This window comes from Platichthys flesus, chromosome 2, assembly GCF_949316205.1.
Source record: "Platichthys flesus chromosome 2, fPlaFle2.1, whole genome shotgun sequence".
NCBI lineage: Eukaryota > Metazoa > Chordata > Actinopteri > Pleuronectiformes > Pleuronectidae > Platichthys > Platichthys flesus.
In genome coordinates, this window is record NC_084946.1 from 29299466 (window position 1) to 29321386 (window position 21921).

A 21921-nucleotide genomic window follows, 5' to 3' on the forward strand; every position below is an offset into this window, starting at 1 on the left:
CTGAGGGACAACCAGGAAATGAGTGTGTCAGTGTTTGTGTGTGTATGTGTGTCTGTATGTTTGTCTGTGTGTGTATCAGTGTGTTTGTCTGTGTATCCCCCCCCCCCCCACACACACACACACACACACTCTTGGATGTAAACCTGAGAAGTAGCGCCTGGGACCGGAGGCCGTGTTGTGTCCTGATCCCTTCAACATGTGACAGGAGCTGAAGGTCACGGGGTCGCGCTGTGTACAACCCAGGAGCTGGTGCTGCAGTCAACAAGTGTTGTTATTGTGTTGTTGTTGTCTTGTGAAGCCGTTTGTGACGGAGCACCAGGTTCTTCCTGGTTGACTCGTTACTGCAGCTGATTCACTTTTAAAGTCACGATTTCCTCAGGTTCCTCAAACCGGAGACTCCACTGAACCTCACGCACAAACCATCTGGGATTCAAACCAGGAACCCCTGAGCCCAAGTCTATGAGTGTGTGTGATGTGGTGCTGATCCAAATAAAACCCCAGATCCATCCAATGAGCATGAGGTTCATGACGGGGCTGTAGAGTGTTAGCGGAGGGAGGAGCTTGGTAGTTTGTCTTTTCTGTTTGACATGAGGACGAAGGTTTCACACGTTTGTTTTCCTGAGAAATTAGAAATCGACTCTGGAACCACAACTTTCAACGAGTCCCTGGAATGAAGAGACTCGTTCTGTTCCTCGCACATGAAAGATGATAAATATCTTCAACTGTCTGAAGAGACTGAGCGTCTGTGAGTCAAAGCAGCTTTAAAAACAGAAGCTTCAAACTCTGCCAGTTCTTCACGTGTTTCTTCAACTTGGACTTTGTGCCCCGAGTCGACTGATCCGCAAATACAGAGACATGCATGAATATGTGTGTGTGTGTGTGTGTGTGTGTGTGTGTGTGTGTCTGTGTGTGTGCGTGTGTGTGTGTGTGTGTGTGTGCTGCAGATTTATCATGAGCACAAACAGTAGAAACTTTAACTTCATCTGTCATTTGATTGATGAACTGAAACGTCGTCCTACACAGACACATGTTCATATATAAACACACATGCTTGAATTAAAGTTAACTTTTACACACACACACACACACACATGTATAAGTTCAAATTCAGTTTTCTAACAGTTCTTAAATTGAGTCTGATTCCTGGAACGCCTCTCGCGCAGCTCAGGTGGTCCTGACCGTCAGCTGGTGAACCACTGGTCCGGAGGAATGTGGAGTGTTTACAGTGTGGAGGCAGTTTGACGTAGAACAGGTTGGACGTGGACCCGAGTGGGAACCGGTCCCTGAAGGTTCCTGGTACCTGAGGAGAACTCCTCCTCCCGGTTCTCAACCCAAACTCTGAAGCTTCATCTGGAGTTCATTTTATGGAATGACACAATAACTGTGTTGGAGGTCAAAGGTCATAAAACAAGATTTAGATAAAGAAGCGCCACCAAAACATATGTCGTTTATATTGACCTAAGATACATTTTTAATTGAATAAAAATATAGGAGAGGCGGTGGTCTAGTGGCAGAAACTTGGACTATGGGCAGAGAAGGTCTCTGGTTCGACTCCACGGAGAGACAACAAAAGACGAACCTGGATTGATCTGTCCAAAAATCCAAGAGTCTCCCTACCCTGTCTAGTGCCCTTGAGCAAGGCACCTTACTCCCCCAACTCACTGCTCTGTGTGTCCTGCACCAGATGGGTCAAAAGCAGAGGTTACATCTCCCTACCTGCATGAGTGTGTCTGTGTTTGGGACTAATAAATGCATCTTAATCTTAATTAGCATCTTAATATGTTAATATTGAAATAGTTTTGAGAGTTCATACTAAACACCATTAGCTTCTGTGTGAGGATAACAAACTGTCATCAGAAGAGAGACAGAGCATTTAACCACAAAGCTAAACATATAAAGAAATTCATTTAAAGAAAATAATACCCCCCCCCCCTGTTTTTTTAACCAGATCTGCAGCTCCGAGGTCACGACAGGTTGACTCCCCTCTCCTCCTCCTCCTCCTCTTCATCTCTATTTATTTATCTCAAATAATCACAACATAAATATATTTGTCTCCTCCTCAGTGAGTCTGGGCATCGTGAGGTGTCGGGAGCTAGAGGTCAAGTTGTGTCTTTTGAAAGATGAACAGTTGCTGTACAGTTTGTTTAAATATGAAAGAACTCTTCTTCACAGGAGTCAGATCTGAGGTCAGTTTGTTCTGTTTACTGAGCACGAGTCAAACTGTTAAGAGAACATCAAGGATTAAGAATAATCATGGTTACACAATCAGATGTGAAAACAGGCAGATTCTGAATGTGTCCCACACATGTCCTCCTGCGTCTGTCCCCTCCTCAGCTCCCAGCGTCCTCCTGGGGACCTCCTCCCACAGATTGAAAACACAGAGCTCAGAAGCACCAGTCACATGGATCCACTCCAGCTTCCAACTGCGGCTCCAGAATCAAACCATCAACCTAGAGGAGATGGACGACCCGCTCTACCTCCTGAGCCACAGCCACCAATCTGCAGCCGACAGAATTCATTTCACACATCAACACACGAGAGGCTGATGGCACAGGCACACACACACAGACACACACACAGGCAAACTCACACACACACACAGACAGACACACACCTGAAGGCCACTTTGTTCATCTTCTCATCCCTCTGTCCTCTGAATGTCTCCAACAGACGAGAAGACAAAGAGACGGAAGAGAAACGATTCGTCCACGACTCATGAAAGACGCAGGACGGTGGAAGTAAAGGTTTAACACATCACTCAGGGACTCGTCTGATGGAGGTGTGTGTGTGTGTGTGTGTGTGTGTGTGTGTGTGTGTGTGTGTGTGTTTGTTGTCTAACTTTTGATCTAGTTGAAGCTGCAGGTCCAGGTCAATGAATCCGTGAGGACACTGATCCTCATGAAGTCCACCAGGTCGAGCTGAGAAGTTAAATCTGTTCTTTTATAAACAGTTGAGATCTTTTTAGAATCCAACGGTTCAGACGGAGACACGAAGATCAAACACAATCTGAAGGGAGTCAAATGAAACCATGTTTATTCTCCACTGAGCAAATTCTCCATTTATTACAAGTTGTTATTACAAGTTGTTATTACAAGTCAACCTGTTCACATGATGCATGAGCTCAAATATTCATGTGAGACATCACCATGTCATCATGACACATTACTATATAGAATATATATATACACACAGAGATGATGGGGATGTGTGTATACAATCTGAATACGTGTGTGTGTGTGTGTGTGTGTGTGTGTGTGTCTTTACAGAGGGTAACCAGCTGTGTGGACAGAAGATGCTGATTCTCTTTCTCTTTCTCTTTTCTAACCAAACACACAAAAACACTTTCAGTGAGACTCAGCGATGAATCGTGTCAGTTTTAATAAACAGTGACATCGTTCAAGAGAGACAGAGAGAGAGAGAGAGAGAGAGAGAGAGAGAGAGAGAGAGAGGTGAATTCTCTCTCTCTCTCTCTCTCCCTCTGTTCACAGATGAGAGGAAGACACTTGGACAACAATGAGTGAGAGAAGAAAAACACAGAAAGAAGAAAGACCTGAGTCAGCACGTCTCTGTCTTCTGAGGTGTGTGTGTGTGTGTGTGTGTGTCTGTCTGTCTGTGTGTGTGTGTGTTCGCGTGTGTGTGTGTGTGTGTGTGTGTGTGTGTGTGTATGTGTGTGTGTGTAGTTGACGTAATTGTCCCTCAGCTCGCTGTGTTTCCATGGTGACAGGTTGTCTGTGCTCAAGAATGCCCAGTGGCCAGGAGCATTCCAACACACACACACACACACACACACACACACACACACACACACACTATCATGAGTGGACAGAGTTGTATTTATACAGCAGGAGGTGACGAGGAGCTGAGACACAGATCACTGAACGGTGGGGGGTGGGGGGGTGGTGCCTTGCTCGAGGGCAGAAGTGTAGAAACTGTTTGAAGCTGTAAACACCAAACTGCACATCCTCAGGTCCAGCACACACAACACACCAGGCTCCAGGAATCATTTAATAAATAACACAATCAAAGTATTTTAGTTCTTCATTGAATAATAATAAATTCTTCTCGTCGCTCAACTTTTTTCTTTTTTATAAATCCTTCCAGCGCATAATGGTGTTCAACAAATAATCAAACTCATAACATAACTGTCTCATTCTCTATCATCCCTCTCTCATCCCTCTCTCATTCTCTATCATCCCTCTCTCATCCCTCTCTCATCCCTCTCTCACTCTCTCCTCTAAAGCAGGTTTTTCTCTCCATCATTAATTTGTTGCTTCATTATTTCCCTCCTGCTCTCCTCTCTCCTCGCCTCATCACTATTCAGCTTTTCTTCTAATGCACCAATCACACAGAGTATACTGTGGGGGGGGGGGGGGGGGGGGGGGGGGTCTGGCAGCCTCAGACACTGGAGTGGATTTCCTGTGTCAGGACACAACATTATAAAACCATAACTCCCAGTGTGGACAGACGACTGGCTGCCACATCCAAAAGAGTTGGCTTCAGTTCAGCTCTGCTCATTACTGCCCTCTCCACGTAGAACTGAACAGAATAGAACACAATAGAGTGGAGCAGGTTAGAATAGAATAGAATAGAACAGAACAGAATAGAGTGGAACAGGTTAGAATAGAATAGAATACAAAAGAAAAAGAACAGAATAGAACAGAATAGAATACAATAGAAACAGAGCAGAACAGAATAGAATAGAACAGAACAGGTTAGAATAGAATAGAATAGAATAGAATAGAATAGAATAGAATAGAATAGAATAGAAAAGAAAAATAACAGAATAGAATATAATAGAACAGAATTGAATGGAATAGAACAGTATATAATAGAATAGAATAAAGAAAGGGATAAAGATGGAAATCCTCTGTGAAGTTATATTAACTAAAGTCACCTCCCTGTGGTTGTTTGTCTCCACCAACCTGATCAGTTTCCGTTATATACTAAATATATATATATTTTCCAGACTCATATAAGGTCACTGTGACCTTTGACCTCTGAAGTCATTTTCAAGAGGATGAAATCGTGTTTCTGAGGCCACTGTGACCTTGACCTTTGACCTTTAAGCACCCAAAGCTAAGTACTTTGAGTAACTGTTTGTACGGATGGACTAACCCACCACCAGGTGGCGCTGTAGCAGAGGCATAAGGACAGCAGGTTGGAGCTCGACTGGGTGACGTTCTTCTTCTGTGTTTGTAAAGCAGCCGTGTCCAGCTCTGAACCTTCAGAGTAAAAGCATCTCAGTGGTGAACGGGTCGATCCGACTGTGACAGGAAGCCAGAGTCCTGCTGGCAGCACAGACCTGGAGTTCCACCGGCTGTTACACACTGATCCAAACTGCTGACGACAAAACTCGACTTTTAAAGATCACCCACATTTTGCCAAGTGGGTTTTCAAACCATCATCCGCCCTCTTCATCCCTCATCCGAGGGATGAAGAGTGAGATCCGTCCCAGCGTCAGATCCGTCCCAGCGTCAGAGACCAAACGTTCTGAGAGGAAAACATTTCTCTGTTCAGACTCTGGATCAGTCAGAAAGAGTTTGTTTGTTGGAGAGCAGCCTCAGGTTCTGATCCTGGAGATGAGCCCAGGTTCCCTCTGTCACTGTTTCCTCACCCCCCCCTTTTTCTTTTTGTAAATATAAATGATCTGTTTCTCTCTGAGCTCCTCGAGTGTCGGGCCACACATCTGAAATGTCCTCAGCACGATCAGGTGGATTTGGCTCCGTGGTGATGAAACCTGTTTCCTGTGGCCTCCGTGTGCCCCCCCCCCCCCCCCCACTGTGAGCTACTGCTTCTGTTGTATCGTGAAAAACAACAAACAGCTTCATGACGGCTCGACTGTGAGTCCTGGTGAGAAGATCTGACCAAGTGAGGAATGAATCATAAAGAATTCAATGGACAGAAGCAAACGAGCGAAGTGAAAAACAGAGGATGAATCAAAGCAGAGTAAAAAGCTGAGTCCAGCATCATGTATCTTGTGCTAACGTGCACATGTGTGAAGAGAGTGTGTGTTTAAATGAGGAACACACACCTCAGAGTAGAACAGCATTAGCAGCTCTTCATTAGAATGACCAATGGCATAAAGAAACGTTTTAATCAGCAGTGATAAGAGTGAAAGCTCTGCAGCTAATCTCAGCCTGATTATTCTGCTCTCACTTCATCTGGAACACACACAGAATCTAAAGAGACGAGTTTCTGGACTGAGACTCGAGTCAGACGCTCCACATCTCACTGTCCACGCGACTTCACACGTCTCCTTCATTCGTGAGTTCCCTGTGTTTGTTGTGGTTGTGGTTGTGTTGCTGTGAGATTTGTGTCGTAGTCTCCATTAAATCATGCATTGTTCATTTGAATTGCTGCAGAATCGGGAGAGTTGCTGCAAGTGTCGTTGGAAACTGAACGAAATGTGAGGAGGTTTGAAGAATCCTCAGTTCCTGGTCTGTGGAGACGCTCCGGCCTCGTCCCTCTGAGGCTTCAGTCTCAAACATCTGCACAAGGCTCTGATGGTTCCTCACCAAACTCTGGTGTTCATGTTCTGCACGGGACCAGCTAACCTCTCCCGTCCTGTTCTGTAGCGCCACCATGAGGTTATTAGGCTATTGCATAATATGTCATGGAATTTACTAAATTCATTGAAGGTCCCAACCACGGACTTTAAATAAAGATGGACGACATGACAGCGCCACCAAAGTGAAACCAGATCGCCCCCTAGTGGCTGGCTGCAGTCCAGGTCATAGACCTCCTCCATGTTAGCAGACGGGACATGGACCAAACTAAAGAATCAAAGTTAAATAAATGTTTGTAAAGATGTTTCTGTCGTTTCAGCTCGTTCTCATCTCTCTGATGTTTGTTCAAGTTTCTGATCAGTTTGGTTTGAATCAGTTATTTGATGATATGAAAACAGGCTGAGAAGTGATGATTGACAGCTGAGCCTGACTCCTGATTGGCCCGGTGCATGTATGGGCGGGACCTCCATACCACGCCTCCACTCCACGATCACTGCTGCTCAGACTCGTGAATGACGTCAAAAATTAAAGATGGTGCTCGTATCTGAGATCATTTATATTTGTCTCTAGAGAAATGGATATGTCAAATTTTCTATATTTACAGTCTAACATCAGAGCTCAGGCTCCAAGGGGCACTAGAAAGGCTTAACAGCCAATCAGAAGCCACGATTTGTTATTCTTAATCCTTTCTCCCTTTTCTATATATTTACCTCTTTGTTGTCCCTGGTGCTCCAGTGGTTAGGATTCAGTGCTCAAGCTCAATTATAGGGAATTAATTACAACAAATGTCCCTCAGGATAAATAGGGTTCAAATATATGATTCATTCTTTATTTAATTATCTATCTGAAGAAACAACAAGAGATTGTCGGGATCAGACTCGTTCTCAACTACAAGACAATGTCAGAAATAAATGGATTTAAATGAAACATTCCCACTTTAAAGTCACTGAATAACAGTTTGAATCCTCAGTAAACTCAAGTGTTTAACGTCTCTCTCCTCTGAGTCTCTGCCGCACCCTCACAGGAACATTGCACAGTTTGAAGAAGAGTCACTGCCGAGGCTTCTTCTCGAGACGACTCCTTTACCTCGAGTGTTTTCTCCTGTCGGTTTTCATTCTGCTTCACTTTCATTCAGAGGTTGGATAATTACCTGTGAGTGGTGAGGAGTTCAGCTCCGCCCGGCGGCCGCTGGAGTTAGAAAACCCATTAGGAGAAACATTGCCTTCAGTTTTCCAGATCATCCGTCACAAGGCTTCAGCAAAACTCATTCCAAGAACCACTTTTATCCTCCGACCCGTTTCCTCCCCGTCCCGACCTGAGCTGCCTCTTCTCTGTGATGAGTTCAGACCCAGGACGTCAACGGTTCATCTGAGCTTCCACCAAATCTGCTCAAGTCAAGAATCGTTATTAATCTCCACTTGTTTCATTATCAGATCCAAAAACGACTCGTGATGAAGCTTTGATGAAAACCGTGGCTTCTGATTGGCTGTTTAGCCTTATGGTGGCACTTTGATGTTAGACTGTAAATGAAGACGACTCATCTCCACTTCCTTCAGAGACGAAGAAAAAATATCTCAGATACAAACGCTGCCATCCAGTCGTGATGACATCATTAGCAGTCAGAGTCGTGGAGTGGAGGCGTGGTATCAAGGTCCCGCCCATACCTGCTCAACACCAATCAGGAGTCAGTCTCAGCTGTCAATCATCACGTCTCAGGAATTTTTTCATATCATCAAATAACTAAATAAAACCAAACTGATCAGAAACTTGAACAAACATCAGAGAGAGAAGAACGAGTTGAAATGACAGAAACATCGGACGACCTCACCCAGGGCAGCATCTCCTCCCTGTTTTACTGGTGCCACTGGTGCCACTGGTGCCACTGGTGCCACTTCCAATGCTTTCATGGTGATGGATTTATTTGACAATGTCTTTAAATGATTAGATTCTTAATAAATGAACAGTGGTTCACCAGCAGCCATCCTCCACTGCAGTGAAGAACTGAATCATCCTATAAACCAGAGTGAGATGAAGCTTCTCTTTAAACACCAAGCTGCAAGTTAAAAACTTCTAAATGTGTCTAATAATAAGCGTTTATATTAACGATGCGCTCAGAGTCTCTGGCTGATGACATGGCTGCTGTGTGTTTGCATGTGTGCACTCGTCCATGTTGCTTTACTTCCTCCTGCCGCTGCTTTCAACAATAAAAGCTCAAGTCATTAACTGCTCACTTAATGGAGAGGGATAGAAGGAGGAGAAGGGAACTGGGAGAGAAACGTCTCTTTCTTCTGGAGAGCTGCTCTCTTCTTTTCTTCCTGGCAACTTAATGAACCTTCACACAATTCAATTTAACATTCGCCGGTTTAATCCACCGACGTTCTCTGTCGTCCTTTATTCTCCCTCACTCGCTCCTCAGTACTTCACCTCCCTCCTCTTCCATTCACTGGCTCTGATCCCTTCATCTCTCACTGGCTTTCACTCATTTGTTAGTTTGTAGGAAACAAATAATACAACTTATGCACACACACATTTATGTCAAATAAAGTTGATTAGATTTATATAACTCAAGTTTTATTAATATATATACACACATGTTGATATACATATACCTGTCATATGTCTCAGGGTTGTTAGAGCCACGGTAATGTGTTAATAATTAATAAATACGCTTCTAAAAGTTTCTAAAATGTTTTTTTTTCATGGTCAATTCAGCAGCTTTTGATTTTGAGACGATATTAACATTAGTCAGTTTGTGCAAAATATTTAAATAGATGAATCTGACTCTCAGAAACATTTCCACTTTTTAACATTAAAAACGTTATGGACAAAATTAAATTCCCTTTTACAGCAGGTGCTGGCTTCTGATTGGATGTAACACATTTAAATATAGAAAATGTGTCATCACTGTGACCGTTCACATACACAGGTCACGTGGTGTAAACAGGAAATAGATGGGGGGGCTGTTACTGACAGGAAGTGCTGGCGACATGTGACTTTATTTACTAACATCTCAGTTTCTGTTCAGACTCAAACACAAACCGTTTAGTCTCTGATTCAGAGGCCTGTGTGTTTTTGTGTGTGTGTGTGTGTGTCTGTGTGTGTGTGTGGCTGTGTGTGTGTGTGTGTGTCTGTGTGTGTGTGTGGCTGTGTGTGTGTGTATTCTCAGTCGTCACTGAACAGACACGTATTGATCGATCAGGTCGTGATGGAACATTCACACACTCTTTCATTCTCTTCTCCCTCTGTCACATCTTTCTCCTTATGTTTTCCAGCTCCCCTCCTCTTCCCTGTTTCGCTCCCATCCTCCTCTTCCTCATCCTTCCCTCTTCTCTCTCTCTCTCTGGTCCCTCACCCCCCCGTCTGGGATGGTAATGTAATGTTCTCTGCTCAGCTCATCAGCATCAGCACGAGCAGCGTCCTACCCACCGCTCCTCGCCTCACTGTTTAATTGCATTAGCATAAGCACAGCCTCCTGTGTGTGTGTGTGTGCGTGTGTGTGCGTGTGTGTGTGTGTGTGCGTGTGTGTGTGTGTGTGTGTGTGTGTTCTCTCACACTCATGTCGATGATGCTCTCTTCATTCTTCGGTTTCCCAAGTAGTGAGACTGGGACGATGAGAATCGAGAGAAACCTTTCTGCTGAGGAGAGAGGAAGGAAGGAAGGAAGGAAGGAAGGAGAGAAGGAGAGAAGGAGGCGAGGAGGACCAGGTGGATTCTGTCGACACCCCATGACTCAGTGTGGATGAAGGAATGTGCAGTGTCAGAAACACTTGATCTGAGGTCGACCATGTTTGGTCCAGAGCTTCAGACTCGTCAGTCTGAACATCAGGTGTGAACGGTTCCTCAGAGTTCCTCCAGGGTCTGGATCACACTGGTAAACATCATTAGACAATAGAAGAGGAAGAGCTTCATTCATGTTCTCCATTCAAACAGAAAGAACATCTGGAATGAAAACACTTTGGACTTTCTCTTCTGTCCATCGAGAGCTCAAACTCCTGCAGGAGTCGGACACTGAACTGGGTTAGGGTCAGGGTCAGGGTCAGGGTCAGGGTCAGGGTCAGGGTCAGGGTCAGGGTCAGGGTTAGCATCATTCCCTGTTCACAGCAGATTGAGGTTCCACTTCTTCCTTCAGGTTCTTTCCTGAGGGATTTGTCCTCGGGTGAGTTCAGAGACATGTTTTCTTGGCTGTGAGAATCTGCTCTGGTGCTCCCACTCAGTAATGACACGTTCACTCACGTTCTCTGACTCCGGGTCAGTTTGAAATGTGTTTACTTTTCCCTCAGGAGACGTTTCTGTGGCTCTCTGCCTCCTGCCGCTCTCTCTATCTCCATGATTCCTCACTCAGGCTGGTCCCGGCGCAGATCAGCTGAGGCGTGCTTCTATAGATTCTGCACTAACCCAGGTTCACTGTTTAACTTCTGTCTGTGGAACTGGTTCATGTGCATCTCACTGTACATCACTGATATCACAAGTTCCATTACTTTACTGGTTTATGACCTCGCTGCTGTAACGGGGGACAGGTCCAGGCTTCAGGACTAATGAAGGATCATCTCATCTGATCTTAATATTTCTCCTCCTGCCGGGGGGTGACTCTGAGCAGAGAGAGCGGTTCTCACATGATGAACTGAACTGAACTCAGTTCAGTTCAGTTCATCATGTGTGGTTATGTTTAGATTGAGAATTCAATAACAGGGGATGGGACTGTTATTGTCCCATCCCCTGTTATTGGGATGGGACAATCGTGCAGCTCGGACCTGGAGACATCGTGCAGCTCGGACCTGGAGACATCGTGCAGCTCGGACCTGGAGACATCGTGCAGCTCGGACCTGGAGACATCGTGCAGCTCGGACCTGGAGACATCGTGCAGCTCGGACCTGGAGACATCGTGCAGCTCGGACCTGGAGACATCGTGCAGGACGGACCTGGAGACATCGTGCAGGACGGACCTGGAGACATCGTGCAGCTCGGACCTGGAGACATCGTGCAGGACGGACCTGGAGACATCGTGCAGGACGGACCTGGAGACATCGTGCAGCTCGGACCTGGAGACATCGTGCAGGACGGACCTGGAGACATCGTGCAGCTCGGACCTGGAGACATCGTGCAGCTCGGACCTGGAGACATCGTGCAGCTCGGACCTGGAGACATCGTGCAGCTCGGACCTGGAGACATCGTGCAGCTCGGACCTGGAGACATCGTGCAGGACGGACCTGGAGACATCGTGCAGCTCGGACCTGGAGACATCGTGCAGGACGGACCTGGAGACATCGTGCAGCTCGGACCTGGAGACATCGTGCAGGACGGACCTGGAGACATCGTGCAGCTCGGACCTGGAGACATCGTGCAGCTCGGACCTGGAGACATCGTGCAGCTCGGACCTGGAGACATCGTGCAGCTCGGACCTGGAGACATGTGCTCAGCAACACCACAGATTGAACAGTTGAAATGTTCCTCAGGAGAACCTTGTGCTGTTGGGTGGTCTGATCCTCCACCTGACGCTGCCCATCTGCAGCACATGAGCAGCTCCCCCCCCCCCCCCGCCCTCGGGGTGGAGGCGTCAGGTGTCAGAGGTCAGAGGTCAAGCAGAAAACGACCAGGGGGCTTCATCCCTTTTCTTCTGCTGCGGGGGTCAGTGCACGCTCAGGAGAGTCAAACCTCTTAAAACATTCTTGTTCATCTGGAGTTGAACAAACCGAGTGAAGAACTTTGTTCTCCTCAGACGTTTGAAGTTCATCAAAAGGAAAAAGCTGCTGGACGCCGACCTGAGGTTTCCTGTAAGTAGCCCTGCATCACATGGAGACAGGTGGAGTTTCTCTAACGTGACTCTTCACGTGAACTTTAAACAGATGAAGAAGAAATGATCCTGAAGTTGAATTGGAGCAGATTTGAAACTGAACTGAACAGAAAACAGTTCTTTCTTAAATCTCCCTCTGGATCAATATCACAAAGAATCTGGAGACAAATTCACGAGATGAAATATGATCATATATGATCACTGAGGTCACACACACACACACAGGTCTCTGGTATGTCACCCCCCCCCCCCCCCCAGGTAAATCTGTCTGATCTGAGCGACGCGGTGGTTCAGAGGGCCGTGGTGCTCTGACATTCCTTCTGTCCAGGAGCTGGAGCCCACAGCTAATTGGTTCTTTTGTGTGGATGACGTGGGGGGGGGGGGCATTGAGCGTTTTAGCTATGGGAACAAGAGGGTTCAGCCCAAACTGGTCCTGGGCCCCGACCAGCTGACAGCCTCAAGCTGTCTGACCAACAGGAGGAGGCAGGTCTCCATCGTGTGGCTGCTACTGAAACCAACATCCACTTGATACCTCAATCTGATTGGACGGGGTCGCGACCCCCTGCAGCTGCTTCCTGTTGATCGCTCATCTCTTCAACCACGTTATAAAACCTTCTCATTTCTGGGACATGTAAATGATGATTACTGTAATTGAAGGAACATCTCAGCTCATCTGTCCTCAGACGACGTGACGGATTCCAAGACTGAAGCCAGAGCTTCGAGAAGGAGGTGGAGGAATCAAATATCTAATTTAATAAAGTGGTGAAGTAGGAACATTAATATTTGATGTAACTTTATTTCTGTACGCTCTTGTGGCGACTGGCGGCCGTTTCTCATTTCGAGTTCTGTGGTTTAATTCTGTGGTATTGTGTTTTGTTTTTAGTCTTTTCTACAAACACAAAGATTGTCGTGTTGAACTTTGACTAGTTTGTTACAGGAGAAATCTTGTAAATAACAAACAAACCAATCAGAGTCAAGTATAGGTAGGCTCCGCCCACGTAGGTGATGACCACAGGACGTACGTTTGTCAGACTAACTTCTTTAGTTTCTAAATTACAACGTGAAACCAGAACTAACAGATCAGAGATCAGAGGAAACATGTAACGAACATGAAGCTTGAGACTCTCAGAGGAAACTGTGTGTGTGTGTGTGTGTGTGTGTGTGTGTGTGTGTGTGTGTGTGTGTGCTGAGGAGCATTTTTCCCTCTCCGTGGGGGGGGGGGGCCTTACCTATAATAACCTCGGACCTCTCTGCTCTCCGTCTCTCCGTCTCTCTCCATCACTCAGTGTGTTACTTCCTGTCGCTCTCTCTTTCTCCCAGCATGCATCTGGCTGCCTGTCCGCTCTGCATTCAGACGTTCAGTGAGCGGCTTCGTGACACATGACGTCATCGAACGTCTTCATTTCTGATTTGACCGAATCAAATGGAGAACTAAGTGATGACATCATCAGCGTTGGGTACAGACTCTGAACTCCAGTTTCCAGAACCAGTGAAATAAAATCCACCTTTCAGAAATAACCTCGGTCCGACCTCAACACAGCAGAGCTCTGTGTTCACCACTGGGAGTGGAGTCATGTGACTGAGAAGAACCAATCAGGACGAGAACGTGGGCCCCAGTCCCAAAGGATCCCAGTCGCTCTGGTGTGAGGAGGTGGAGCTCATGTCCACTGTCTGTACATGGAGAGAAGCTGTCACAGCTGGATGGAGAGATTCATGGTCCCTGAAGACATTCATCTTCTGTGACTCCCCCCCTGTGGGTCTGTCTCTGTCTCACCTCTCCTTGTATCGTCTTCTCCTCTCTCTCTCTCTTCGCCCTCTGATGTTCTTCAGCTGTGGTCATTTCATCCCTCGTCCCCAGAAGACGTTGAGTCTTTGTCCCTCGTCTTTCACGTGAATGAACCTGAGCACGTGGATTCACTGAGACGAGACATGCACAGCTGAGGTCTGAGTGGTTCAGAGCGTGTTGGTAGCGTGTGGAGACGTTGAGGATGATGACGGCAAAGGACACGTGTTGGTCGAAGACGTGTTTCACAAACAGTTCATAGAAAAACCTCCTGATTACAATCACTGAAACCTGAAGACATGGAGGAGACATGGAGGAGACATGGTGGAGACATGGAGGAGACATGGAGGAGACATGGAGGAGACATGGAGGAGACATGGAGGAAACATGGAGGAGACATGCAGGAGATATGGTGGAGACATGGAGGAAACATGGAGGAGACATGGAGGAAACATGGAGGAAACATGGAGGAGACATGGAGGAAACATGGAGGAGACATGGTGGAGACATGGAGGAGACATGGAGGAGACATGGAGGAGACATGGAGGAGACATGCAGGAGACATGGAGGAGACGTGCAGGAGACATGGAGGAGACATGGAGGAGACATGGAGGAGACATGCAGGAGACATGGAGGAGACATTGTGGAGACATGGAGGAGACATGGAGGAAACATGGAGGAGACATGCAGGAGACATGGAGGAGACATGGAGGAGACATGGAGGAGACATGCAGGAGACATGGAGGAGACATGGAGGAAACATGGAGGAGACATGGAGGAGACATGGAGGAAACATGGAGGAAACATGGAGGAGACATGGAGGAAACATGGAGGAGACATGGAGGAGACATGGAGGAAACATGGAGGAGACATGGAGGAAACATGGAGGAGACATGGAGGAGACATGGAGGAAACATGGAGGAGACATGGAGGAAACATGGAGGAGACATGCAGGAGATATGGTGGAGACATGGAGGAGATATGGAGGATACATGGAGGAGACATGGAGGAAACATGGAGGAGACATGGAGGAGACATGGAGGAAACATGGAGGAGACATGGAGTAAACATGGAGGAGACATGGAGGAGACATGGAGGAAACATGGAGGAGACATGGAGGAAACATGGAGGAGACATGGAGTAAACATGGAGGAGACATGGAGGAAACATGGAGGAGACATGCAGGAGACATGGAGGAGACATGGAGGAGACATGGAGGAGACATGCAGGAGACATGGAGGAGACATGGAGGAAACATGGAGGAGACATGGAGGAGACATGGTGGAGACATGGAGGAGACATGGAGGAGACATGGAGGAGACATGGAGGAGACATGCAGGAGACATGGAGGAGACGTGCAGGAGACATGGAGGAGACATGGAGGAGACATGGAGGAGACATGCAGGAGACATGGAGGAGACATTGTGGAGACATGGAGGAGACATGGAGGAAACATGGAGGAGACATGCAGGAGACATGGAGGAGACATGGAGGAGACATGGAGGAGACATGCAGGAGACATGGAGGAGACATGGAGGAAACATGGAGGAGACATGGAGGAGACATGGAGGAAACATGGAGGAAACATGGAGGAGACATGGAGGAAACATGGAGGAGACATGGAGGAGACATGGAGGAAACATGGAGGAGACATGGAGTAAACATGGAGGAGACATGGAGGAAACATGGAGGAGACATGCAGGAGACATGGAGGAGACATGGAGGAGACATGGAGGAGACATGCAGGAGACATAGAGGAGACATGGAGGAAACATGGAGGAAACATGGAGGAGACATGGAGGAGACATGGAGGAAACATGGAGGAGACATGGAGGAAACATGGAGGAGACATGCAGGAGATATGGTGGAGACATGGAGGAGATATGGAGGATACATGGAGGAGACATGGAGGAAACATGGAGGAGACATGGAGGAGACATGGAGGAAACATGGAGGAGACATGGAGTAAACATGGAGGAGACATGGAGGAGACATGGAGGAAACATGGAGGAGACATGGAGGAAACATGGAGGAGACATGGAGGAGACATGGAGGAAACATGGAGGAGACATGGAGTAAACATGGAGGAGACATGGAGGAAACATGGAGGAGACATGCAGGAGACATGGAGGAGACATGGAGGAGACATGGAGGAGACATGCAGGAGACATGGAGGAGACATGGAGGAAACATGGAGGAGACATGGAGGAGACATGGAGGAAACATGGAGGAAACATGGAGGAGACATGGAGGAGACATGGAGGAAACATGGAGGAAACATGGAGTAAACATGGAGGAAACATGGAGGAGACATGGAGGAGACATGGAGGAGACATGGTGGAGACATGGAGGAAACATGGAGGAGACATGGAGGAGACATGGAGTAAACATGGAGGAGACATGGAGGAAACATGGAGGAGACATGGAGGAGACATGGAGGAAACATGGAGGAGACATGGAGTAAACATGGAGGAGACATGGAGGAGACATGGAGGAAACATGGAGGAAACATGGAGGAGACATGGAGGAGACATGGAGGAGACATGGAGAAAACATGGAGGAGACATGGAGGAAACATGGAGGATACATGCAGGAGATATGGTGGAGACATGGAGGAGATATGGAGGATACATGGAGGAGACATGGAGGAGACATGGAGGAGACATGGAGGAGACATGCAGGAGACATGGAGGAGACATGGTGGAGACATGGAGGAGACATGGAGGAAACATGGAGGAGACATGCAGGAGACATGGAGGAGACATGGAGGAGACATGCAGGAGACATGGAGGAGACATGGTGGAAACATGGAGGAAACATGGAGGAGACATGCATGAGATATGGTGGAGACATGGAGGAGACATGGAGGAGACATGGAGGAAACATGGAGGAGACATGGAGGAGACATGCAGGAGACATGGAGGAGACGTGCAGGAGACATGGAGGAGACATGGAGGAGACATGGAGGAGACATGCAGGAGACATGGAGGAGACATGGTGGAGACATGGAGGAGTCATGGAGGAAACATGGAGGAAACATGGAGGAGACATGCAGGAGACATGGAGGAGACATGCAGGAGACATGGAGGAGACATGGAGGAGACATGGAGGAGACATGCAGGAGACATGGAGGAGACATGGAGGAGACATGCATGAGATATGGTGGAGACATGGAGGAGACATGGAGGAGACATGGAGGAAACATGGAGGAGACATGGAGGAAACATGGAGGAAACATGAAGGAGACATGGAGGAGACATGGAGGAAACATGGAGGAGACATGGAGGAGACATGGAGGAAACATGGAGGAGACATGGAGGAGACATGGAGGAGACATGCAGGAGATATGGAGGAGACATGGAGGAGACATGGAGGAGACATGGAGGAGACATGGTGGAGACATGGAGGAGACATGGAGGAGACATGGAGGAGACATGCAGGAGACATGGAGGAGACATGCAGGAGACATGGAGGAGACATGGAGGAGACATGCAGGAGACATGGAGGAGACATGGAGAAAACATGGAGGAAACATGGAGGAGACATGGAGGAGACATGGAGGAGACATGGAGGAGACATGCAGGAGACATGGAGGAGACATGGAGGAGACATGGAGGAAACATGGAGGAAACATGGAGGAGACATGGAGGAGACATGGAGGAGACATGCAGGAGATATGGAGGAGGAGAGGAGGGAGGAGGAGGAGGAGGAGGAGGAATGGGTGTGAAGAGGCAGGTAAAGAAAGATGGGGAGACAGATGGGTGGGAGGAGGAGAAGAGGAACGGAAGTGAAGAAGAGACATGGTGGAGACATGGAGGAGACATGGAGGAGACATGGAGGAGACATGCAGGAGACATGGAGGAGACATGCAGGAGACATGGAGGAGACATGGAGGAGACATGCAGGAGACATGGAGGAGACATGGAGAAAACATGGAGGAAACATGGAGGAGACATGGAGGAGACATGGAGGAGACATGGAGGAGACATGCAGGAGACATGGAGGAGACATGGAGGAGACATGGAGGAAACATGGAGGAAACATGGAGGAGACATGGAGGAGACATGGAGGAGACATGCAGGAGATATGGAGGAGGAGAGGAGGGAGGAGGAGGAGGAGGAGGAGGAATGGGTGTGAAGAGGCAGGTAAAGAAAGATGGGGAGACAGATGGGTGGGAGGAGGAGAAGAGGAACGGAAGTGAAGAAGAGCGTGATGAAAAGAAAAGATGTGGCGAACAAGGGGATGGAGAGAAGAGGAGGTGAAGACTGAGAAGAGGAGGATAAACAAGAGGGAGGGGGAAATGGGGAGTTAGGAAGAAGGGATGAAGAGCAGCACGGAGAGGAGGAAGAGGAGCAGAGGAAGGGAGGAGGACGAGGAGGAATCCTGGGAAAGAGAAGGTGGCACAAAAAAGAGAAGAAATAGAGATACTGAAGGAATCAAGAGTGAGAGAGGGAGAAAGGTGAAGAAAAGGTAGAGAGGAAATCCACACAAAAACACACAAACACACAAACACGCAAACAAAGTGACGTCACAAACTGCGGCTTCTCTCTCACTAATTATCTCTGCACAGGAAACACACAACATACACGCAAAGTAACAACAGACACACTTCAGTTTGAGTATTTAATCATAGTCGCCCCCCCCCCCCCCCCCCGCGCACTGTGATAACAGTGGATTGAAAGTGACTCGTCTTGTGTTGTAATCTATTTCTCTGCTGGTGCACAAGTGTGATACTTAGACAACAGGGTGTGTGTGTGTGTGTGTGTGTGTGTGTGTGTGTGTGTTTGTGTCTCTAACACACTGCAGTTGCCTCATCTCCTCCCCCCTCCTGTACTTCACCTGAACCGGATCACTCTCTGGTAGCAGCTCTGACACATCAGTGTAATTGTCGTGTTTAACGGGGCCCCCCCCCCATCGCTGCTCAAAAGCAAAGACCTAAAATTAGCTCAACGTTTAACGAGCGCTAGCGGGAACTCAGCCGCCGCCTACGGGGCCCTGAACCACAGACTCCCCCCCCACACTGTGAACGATGGCGCTCGGAGTGATGATCAGGATCCTTCCCTGACGTACCAGCGCTGTCATCTTCTACCTGCTTTTCAAAAGACCTCCGATCTGAAGGAGATCGTTGGACAAATCGTCTCAGGGAAAGACATTGTTTCCTGTTCAACGTTGAGAGATGGAGAAGAAGACTGAGAGCCCTCTGGAGCCAGGAGACAGTTAGCTTAGCTTAGCACAAAGACTGGACGCAGGGGGAAACAGCTAGCCGTCCAAATGGGAAATACTACTAAGTGTGCTTCAAACTACCCTGTAGTATTTATATTTACTGGGACTTTATACTAACGGTCCACTTCATAAGATTTAACTCCACACAGGCGTCTTTAAAAATAAAGATTTTACAGCGAGGACGGAGGTTGTGTGTGTGTGTGTGTGTGTGTGTGTGTGTGTGTGTGTGTGTGTGTTTGTGTGTGTGTGTGTGTGTGTGTGTGAGTGTGTGTGTGTGTGTGTGTGTGTGTGTGTGTGTGAGTGTGTGTGTGTGTGTGTGTTTGTGTGTGTGTGTGTGTGAGTGTGTGTGTGTGTGTGTTTGTGTGTGTGTGTGTGTGTGTGTGTGAGTGTGTGTGTGTGTGTGTGTGTGTGTGTGTGTGTGTGTGTGTGTGAGTGTGTGTGTGTGTGTGTGTGTGTGTGTGTGTGTGTGTGTGTGTGTGAGTGTGTGTGTGTGTGTGTGTGTGTGAGTGTGTGTGTGTGTGTGTTTGTGTGTGTGTGTGTGTGTGTGAGACCATTAAGCGGATCGACCCACACAGTTAAGCGCTGGGATGAGGCGACCTGGCAGCTGCCGTGCTGCTGGTGTGTGATAAACCACCGAAGAAGAGGTTTCTCTCTTTAAGCTGGACCTGAATCCCAGTAAAGAGTTTCCAGGTGCTGGTTTCCTCTGTGATTTACTGGTTTCCTCTGTGGTGATACTGGAGATGCAGGTCGGAGCTCTCCTCTTGCTTGGACTCGGGGGGGGGGGGGCGCAGTGAACATCAGTTTTACCACAGACTGTAAATAAAGATGGACGATAGGGCAGCTCCCAGAAGCGAAGCCAAAGCTGCTGTATCCCCCCCTGGTGGCTGACTGCAGTATAGGTCATAAACCCTCCTCCTCCATGTTAGCAGATGGGACCTGGACCAAACACCCTCATTTAAGTAGTTAGTTTTCTCAGGCCTTTAGATCCGCTCAGGAGAAAAACATTATTAGTCTGTGAGCTGCAGTTTCTTACTTACTTTACTTTTATTTATTCTGTCCCTGCCGAGGACACAAACAGTCTCAGAACTAAACAAAGAGATTTGTTTACAAAAAACAACAACACCTCCGGAGCAGTGAAGGTTGTTATTGAGCAGAGCAGCTGGAGGTGAGTGTGGGGGGGGCTCTGTGGCAGGAGGCTGGACAGTTTCCCATCAAGGTGACACATCAACAACACACGTGGACTCACACATGCATTCATGAGTCTCACACACACTTTCCCACACAGAAGAAATTCCAGTGTGCGTTTCCTCGTGTGTGTAAATATGATTCACCTGCTGCTCTGTCACAAACCAGTCATTAGACCTCACACCAGGTTGAAGCTGCAGGCGTCTGGAAACAACCGGGATGTGACCTGATGTCATGATGTCACTCAAACAGGTTCACCAGCCACCGACCTTTAAAAACAACAACAACAAAGTTTTAGCATCAATAACAAAACAAGTTTCCAACTTATCGGCATGAAAATGAAACAACAGATGATTTCCGGTTATAAAAATGTTCTTAATATATAAAAATGTGTTTCATTCTCTGAAGGAGACGTATTCAACTTTGTTTATATTCAAATTATTTATTGTTGGTTTTTATTAAGTTCAGGGAACATGACACATCCTCATCTCCATTTCAGACTTTAGACTTTGTATTTTATTAAATTAACCTAAGAGGAACAATGAGTGAACCTGACGGTGTCTCTGGATGTCCCAGGACACATTTGTCTTCACGGTGGGACATCAGGAAACAGACGAACCAGAGGACAGACTCTTGTCCTCACAGGGTTCTCACTCCTCCATCAGCTCAACTGGAACATGAGATTGAATGATGGATTCTATCTTTCAACTGAAGGTTCTGTGAGTTGAAAACATATAAACACGCGTCAGCTGTCGACCCCCCCCCCCCCCCCCCCCAAAGGTCACACTGAGGTCAACCATGTCACCAGCCTCTTCTGTCTCTTTATGAATTCATTCATACTTTAATTATTTTCATTTTTTAATTATGTTTGGAAATAAATGTGAAGCCGCCTGGATTATATTTGTTATCGTCACAAAGAGGAAGAGGTTTTAATTCTTGTTGCTGTAATGAGCCGAGAGCGTCTTCTCTGAGTCAGACTCTGTTCGGGCCAAGTTCATGTTTCTGAGACACACTGAGCCCTGGGTTCACGTCCCCAGTCCGTCCCCAGTCCGTCCCCAGTCCGTCCTGCCGAGATCCACCTGGTGATCAGACCACTGAGACGTGTCCCGTCGGTCTGAGAGCAGCTGCTGTGAAGCTCACTTTGACATCCTGGACCTCCATCGTGGTCTGAGCTCCACATCTGGAAGCTTTCATGGAGCAGATCAGAGTGTTTGACCTGCTGATGTCCTCAGACAGGCCTCAGGCCAGTTCTCATGACCTCATGGTCCAAAGACAAAGTTCTACAACAGGATCTGATCAGTTTATTCAGTTTCCATTGTTTCTTTTACCAGAAACACAAACACAAACACAAACACACAAAGAGTTAACTGGCGGGTGGATGTTTTCAGGAATGTTTTTGTCTCGGCTCTTTCTTTGTTCTGTAATCACACCTGT